At 46.4% G+C, this 7802-nt stretch overlaps 1 pseudogene; it reads right to left on the minus strand.

Moving 5' to 3' along the window:
- Positions 1-4841: 4841 nt before the first annotated feature.
- Positions 4842-5387, minus strand: LOC125118129 (40S ribosomal protein S27-like; annotated as a pseudogene).
- Positions 5388-7802: the final 2415 nt, after the last annotated feature.

A 7802-nucleotide genomic window follows, 5' to 3' on the forward strand; every position in this document is an offset into this window, starting at 1 on the left:
CACAGGTCCCTTAGGCTCTGTTTCTTTTCAGTCCATTTTCCCTTTGTTGCTCCAAATTGGTGGCTTCCATGATTTTGTCCCCAAGTTTATGTCCTCTGTCATCTCCAATCTATTAAGCCCATTCAGCGAGTTATTTATTTCAGCTGTTCTATTTTTCCGTTCTATAATTTCCATGTGGTTCTTTTTTATGATTTCTACTTTTTGCTGAGATTTTCTATTTTTTCATTTGTTTCAAGAGAACTTGTAATTGATTGCCGAAGCATTTTTATGGTGGCTGCTTTGAAATCCTTGTCAGATAATTCCAACATCTGATTCATCTCAGTGTTGGCATCAGTTGATTGTTTTTCCTCATTCGAGTTGTGATTTTCTGGTTCTTGTTGTGATGGGTGGTTTTCAAGTAGTATCTTGGACATTTTGTTCATTATGTTAGGACTCTGAGCACTTTGTAATTCTTTTATGTCAGCAGGCATTCACACTGTTTTAGTTTAGCATGCAGGTCTTGACCTAATTTTGTAGGCTGTGGTTCCAATGGCAGTTTGTTTTCGGAGACTTTGGAGGGTTATTTTGGTCTGCTTCATTTATCTGGTGCCACTGGGGCTTCCTGTGTTTTCTGTGACTGATGACCAGGGGTGGGGGGGTGGGGGGCAGGTATCATGAGGTCAGACCACAAGGGGTTCCCCGTGGTGGGAGAGAAGGGAGTGTTGAGATCCCCTTATTGATGTCTCCAGCTGCTCTGGTGTCTCTGGGTGGTAGCGACCAGGGTTCTTGGCCTTTCCAATCAATAGAACTTATCAAGTAAGAGGCCAGACAGGAAATTCAGACAAGGCTTTACTCAGGGCCCCTGCTAGAGCAGGAGGCGGCAAAAACAAGTAACAGGTTCCTTTGCTGGTTCCTTTTATGGGCTGGGCTGGGCGGCACCCAGGGGTCAGGCTGGACGGGTGACTCAGGCGGTATGGCCACCCCTTTGGTGTTGTGCATGCGCACTACCCTGCTTTGGCTCCCAACAGCCCATTCTTGCCCTTGGCTCTTCAAAAGCGGCAGTTGGGTTTTTGGTCTTTTTTATCGTGTCCATAAGTTGACCCAACTGCTCATGTGCACAATTATTGTTTGTCCCATATAGTTGATTTGTATTTTGCTGCTCCAAGAGGTGTTTGCCTGGGTGCAAGCGCTTTAGCAAAGGGTCCCTGGTCCCAGCCTATCTCGTGGGTAGGGGGTAGGGACACGTTAACTATGAAGATAAAGAGGTTTTCAAGATCTGCTTATTTGCCATTGACTAGATTTTGATGTCCAGTTCCTCCCGCCTGCCCCGGTGTCTCTCATCAGGGGAGAAGGATCTGTGGTGGATTAAGACAAAGGCTGCCCAGACCAGGCCTCTGTCAGCCTTTATAAAACAGGTTATTTTAGTTTTAACACTTCTAGTAAGGTATAATTTATCTGATACAAAATTCATCTATTGTAAGCATAAAAAACGACTTTTTTATAAAGTTAGAGTGATGCGACCAGAACCACAATTTAGTTTCAGGACATCTCCATCCCCCCACACAGTTGCTCCTGTATGTGTACAGTGAACCCATTGTATGGTTACAATGAATCCATGCCCTTGCCCTCAGTAAGCACTGATTTAGTTCGGGTCTCTCTAAATATGCTATTTAATGGCATTTAATAAAGGGAATCACGGAAAATGCAGGGGTTTTTGGTGCCTGGCTTCTTCCACTTACCACAGTGTCTTTCAGGTTCAGCTATGCTACTGCATATACCAATTGTTCATTCCTTTTAATTGCGAATTATACTCCATCGGGTAGATAGGCCACATGTTATGTACTATGCATGTACTGATGATCGTTTGGATGATTTTCAGTTTTGGACATTATGAATGACGTTCGTATGAACATCGGGCCGCATATGTTTGTGTGGGCACATGTTTTCATTTATCTTTGGCAGATTTCTAGGAGTGAAATTGCTGGGTCACACGTTAAGAAACTGATGCGCTGATTCAAAAGTGACTGTACCACTTTTCCAGCCTCACCCCCAATGGATGAAGACTCCAGTTGTTCTTGTTTGATGAGTTATTTTTGTCATACCATATTTTAATCATTTAAACATCATTTCTTTTAGTTCTTTGAACATATTTATAACAGTGGCTTTGAAGTCTTTTGTGCTAAATCCAACATCTTAGCCAACTCAGAGGCAGCCTCTTGTGACTGCTTTTTTCCTGAGTACAGGTCACACCTTGCCATTTCTTTGAATATTTCATAATTTTGGGTTGAAAACTGGATATTCACCACAAAACTGTAGGAACTCGAGAAAGATTCCTTGGAGGCTGCTGGTGGTTGTTGTGTTCGTTCCTTACGTAGTTAATGGCCTTTCTATACTCATTGGGTAAAGTCTGTCGACCCTAAAGCATGTGACCACTAATGTCTTTGCTCAGATTTTTAAAGCATTCTATGTTTTTAAGTCTTAAGCCTGTCTCTTAGGGGTTACCCTGTGTCAGCAGATCTTCGTGAGCAGCCAATGACTGATTAGAGGTTGTGCTCAAACACCGTGCATCGGTAAGTCTACCACATTTTGCTGATGGATCTCTGAGTGGGCTGGAGGTTCCAGTCCCAGTTCTCAGGTGGTTTGCAAGTATGTCTCAGCTTCTACTTTCTGCCAGGCCCCCTCATGTCTCTTTCGTCCTCTGCAAGGCCTCACATTTGACCAAGAACTTCAGGACAGCAAGGACTCTCTTGGTATTCATGCAGCTCTGAGCATGCGCATGGCCTTCTGGACTGCCGGCGACATGCGCGAGCCGATCAGGGCCCATCGTTGTCTCGTTTCCTGGATTTTTCCGGTTAAGTTTAAGGCCAGTCTGTCAGTCCAGCGGGCAGGCTGTGATGGTGTCACCAAGATCACCTCGGTTTCCTATAATTCCCTGGCGCACAGAGCTGTCTCTGCTGCCCTCCTAAACCAGTTCAGCCATGTCCAGCAGCAGTGCTGTTGCCTTCCCAGCTTGTCATGGATGGAGGGGAGACAGGAGCAGCCCCAGACTAAAAACCATCCAATTCCTACCGTTTTGACCTGAGGTTCAATGGTTTCTCTTAAATAAATACTTCTCCATTTATTATGTGCCCTCTGTCAATTCCAAGGTCCAGAGGCAGGTGTCTTGTCTATAATTGCTTTCAGGGAAGAGTGCCGTGCTCCTTCAGCCATCACCTGCTATAGTCTTCAGTGCTTCTCTCCGCCTCCCTTCCTGAGCGGCTACATTTCAATCTGTAGGAAACAGCCAGATCCTATCCCTTCCCTACTTACAACACAGCACTGGTGTCCCATGACACTAAAATTAAAATCCAAACTCCTTACTGCGGTTTACAGGGTCCTGTGTGACCTGGCCCCTGCCAGCCCCTCACATCTCCCACCACCTGCTCCCTGCTGTCCCCAAGCCACCCACTACGCCTGAGCCCCAGTTCCCTTCTTCCCCTCCGGGCAACGCACCTGCGCCCCCCTTCTGTGTGCTTTGCCCTTGCTGTCCCCTGCCCGAAACGCACAATGACTGCCGTCTTCTTCTCAGTGAGATCTCACCTCCTCGGAGAGGGCTTCTCAGGCCAGCCCAGCTAAACCCCCCCTCCAAGGCCAGAGCTCCACGTCATTTTGTCCAGTGCACTGACTGCAGGCAGAGAGGACAGCACTGGCGCTGGTTTATGGCTAGTGCCGAACCTCCCTGCTACAAGCTCCGTGAGGCCGGGGTATTTGTGTTCCCGAGCAGCCAGAACAGTGGCTGGCATACCGCAGGTTCCCGATGGGCATTTTTAATATATAAATAAAGAAAAATATACTGGCCATCCTTCCATATTTTTAGCATTTTTGTAATGGCTGCATATTTTCCCACTGTAAAATGTACTATCAGTCATTACAATAAGAACTCGGTGTCACACGGGAATGCTGCCAATGGACCTTGGAATCAGGCAGACTTGGGTTCAAACCCTGGATTAACTCCTTACTACCTATGTAATTTCAGACCAGTTCTTAGTGTCTCTGTGTCTAACCCAGTTTCTTATCTGCAATGCTAGCATCCGCCTCACAGAGTTGGAGTGGGTATTAAGTAGCAAGATGTAGGGGCTCAGGATGGTGCCACACACCCAGGAATTGGACGTGAAATTGCTTTATTTTGCTTTTGCCTGACGTGGCAAAGTCCCTCCCTGGCTTGCCCCTGCCTGGCGATGCTGCGCAATAAGGACATAACGCAGCCCAGAGAGACTCACTGAACCTCCCCTTCGTTTTCATGGGATGGTCGCTTTGCACAGACCTGGGGGGAATCTGGGGCCCCTGAGCCCTGTGTGTGAGCAGTGGCACCTGCCAGGTGGAGAGGAGGCGGCTGAGGATGTCCCCAAGCACGTCCACTGAATAATCAGTGAAACGGACACTGAAATCTGCCTTCTGCTCCTCCTGCCAGAACCAGAGGACTGGCTAATCCTCAGGACCCCAGGAAACTGTGAGATAAGAAGCAGAGGAACTGGTTTGGTAGAAAACTGTCTGTATATAACGTCAACCACAATCCAGCCACCAGGGCCACTTGTGCCTCTGGTGTTTGGAACCCTGGTCTTCAATCAGGAACAATGTGAAGTGACCGTGCACAAGCTCACTTATCAGGCAGAAAAGAAGCATGGTCTCTGGACTCTGAAAATGGATATTCTTGGATTTTGCCCGCGTTCAAAACTTTATTGAAAGACGGACACCAAAATAGATCACTGTTGTATACCTTGCAAAATCAAAGATAATTACATTCTCTTGATAGATTAACTAGAATTATTGAACTGGTGAGGCTTTCTGCAATATCGCCCAAATTGGGGAAGTCATGGGGATCATTAGCATTGCTTTCTTCTAAAGGATCACGCTTCTGTGAGCCTGGCCTTTCCTCCTGTTGGATGGCACAACTCTGTTGAAGAACCTACACAAAGAACCACTCGTCCAGGAGTTCCCGTCGTGGCGCACTGGTTAACGAATCCGACTAGGAACCATGAGGTTGCGGGTTTGATCCCTGGCTTCGCTCAGTGGGTTAAAGATTCGGTGTTGCCGTGAGCTGTGGTGTAGGTTGCAGATGCGGCTTGGATCCTGCGTTGCTGTGGCTCTGGCGTAGGCTGGCAGCTATAGCTCCGATTCTAGCCTGGGAACCTCCATAGGCTGTGGGTGTGGCCATAAAAGGACAAAAGACAAAATACAAAACAAACAAACAAACAAACAAAAAAAACACCACCCATCTGAGCATGGTTGAAAATCATGGCAATCTTGTAGTAACCTGGGCATTTCACACCCATAAAACAAGAGTTTGGACTTTGAACTAGTCATTTCTTTTTGTGTTTTTTCTTTTCCTCTTCCAAGGATGAATGTAGTAAATCTTTAGCCAAAGGCATGCTGATTCTTTCACAATCGCAGTCCATTCATATCTCTTGCTTATATTCTCAATGTATATTTCTGTCCAGATGGGAGGAGGGATGTAAAGGATAAGGACAAAGAAATATTTGATAGAGATCTTATGTTGCAGAAAACTGACGCTGCTGGAAATGAAATTTTATACCTTAGATATTTCTTAATCAGAGTCTTATAAAAAAAAAAGAAAAAAAAGAGCGTTTTTTGTTTTGTTTTTTAATGGCCACGTCAGCAGCATACAGAAGTTCCCAGGCTAGAAGTCAAATCGGAGCTGCAGCTGCCAGCCTACACCACAGCCACAGCAACCACGTGGGATCCAAGCCGCATCTGTCACCTACACCACAGCTTGCAGCAACGCTGGAGCCTTAACCTACTGAGGAGGCTGGGGATCGAACCCACATCCTTATGGATACTATGTCAGGTTCTTAACCTGCTGAGCCATGACAGGAACTCTAAGAAGCCTATTTTATTTGCGGTAATGCTGTTGGCAGCAGGTGAACTCAGATAACAAAATCTAAATAAAGGTGGCTTCCTGTCACGTAATCCAGATGTGGTAGGGTCTTTCCTTTCTGCCACAAAAGCATCCTTGCCAACCTAGGGCAGCACAGGGGACTCAGTTTGATTATCTCTTGCACCTGGAGGCTCCTTTGTGATGTCTCCTGCCAGGAACCCGTAGAAGGTCCCCCTAATAATCCCACTGTCAGGGGGATGCCTTTCCAGCACCCTCTCATTCTGAGCAATATCAACCAAACTGTACCTTTCGCAAACCTCTGACTTCCCTCCAACCTCAGCACAGCACACACCGGATGACAAGGGGAGAATACGCCATTCTTTACTGAAGAGGGAGAGAAAGCGAGAGTACATGGAACTTGCAGGCTTTTTAACCTAATCACAGAAGTGACCTCCCGTCGCTTTTGCCATATTCTGTTCATCGGAAGTGAGTCACTAGGTCCAGCGCACACTTAAGTAGAGAAGATGCCACGGAAGTGGGAAGATGAACTAGGATGGAGGGAATCCTTGGGAGCCATTTTTGAGACTGTCCTGTACATCTGATAGGCAACGAAGGGGCTACTGAAACCCAGGGAGAGAAGGATGATCTTTTCAATACATGATGCTGGGTCAGGTGCATGTCCACACAGAAAATTAACCATGGAGTTCCCATCGTGGCGCAGCAGAAACGAATCTGACTAGGAAGCATGAGGTTGCAGGTTTGATCCCTGGCCTCGCTCGGTGGGTTCAGGATCCAGCATTGCCGTGAGCTGGGGTGTAGGTCACAGACGTAGCTCGGATCTGGCATTGCTGTGGCTCTGGCGGAGGCTGGCGGCTACAGCTCCGATTCGACCCCTACCCTGGGAACCTCCATATGCCACGGGTGTGGCCCCGCCCCCAAAAAAGAAAATTAACCATGACCCTCAAATTGTATACAAAAATTAACCTGAGATAGGCGGTAGACCTAAATGTAAAAGGCAAAACAATCAAACTTCTAAAATAAAGTCTCAGAAAATGCCTCCATGACCTTGAGTTAGACAACAATTTCTTAAACAGAGCATCAAGAGTACTACCAACAGATGAAAAGATGGATAAAGTGGCCTTCATTACAATTATGAACTTATTAATGAGTTTAATTAAAATATTAAAAAATAATGTATTACCTTAATTTGCACTAGCCGCTAAAATAAACAATGCAACAACGGTTCATTTCTCACTCACATGATAATTGAATGTGGATTAATTCACTGCTATGCACCAACTCAAGGACTCAGAGCACTTCCATCTGGTGGCTTCGAGGTCACCCTAGTATTATGCAAACAGCAAACAGGGGAAAGAGGGTTTGGAAAAGGCAAACTGAATACTTACCCATCTGTGTGCAGAAGTGACTCATGCCACCGCCACTCACACTCCATGCACGAGAACCAGTCCATGGCCAGTCCAAGGGCAAAGGGATGCCAGGAAGTGTAGACTAGCTCAGGGCGATCCACGAGCACTAGCGCACTCCACCAAGATGGGGACGTGGAAAGCAAACTATTGATCCCATTGGACCCTGTTATTCAGTGGAGAGAATTTTGAAATGGCCATGTGAACAGAAATGTGAAGGCAAAAATGAACCACCATCTGAATCAAAACATTTAGATACTCAGAGCATCTCCTGCTCCTCTTGATGTATAAAGATCCGTTTCCTGCCATTCTGCTACTGAGACCACACGAAGGAGCAACACTGGACAGAGCCAAAAGATCCTGGCAAAAAAACCTGATGAATCAATCCTGAAGAGGAGAGGCAGGAGCAAGAAGGATCAGAGTCAGCAGTGCAGGCTGGGTCAGGGGAAGGTTTCGGAGAGACTGAGAAAGAAAAATGAGAGGGGTTTGGGTCTTCTGCATTGCGGGTCAACTATTGAAAGACA

Source organism: Phacochoerus africanus, chromosome X (assembly GCF_016906955.1).
Source record: "Phacochoerus africanus isolate WHEZ1 chromosome X, ROS_Pafr_v1, whole genome shotgun sequence".
Lineage (NCBI taxonomy): Eukaryota > Metazoa > Chordata > Mammalia > Artiodactyla > Suidae > Phacochoerus > Phacochoerus africanus.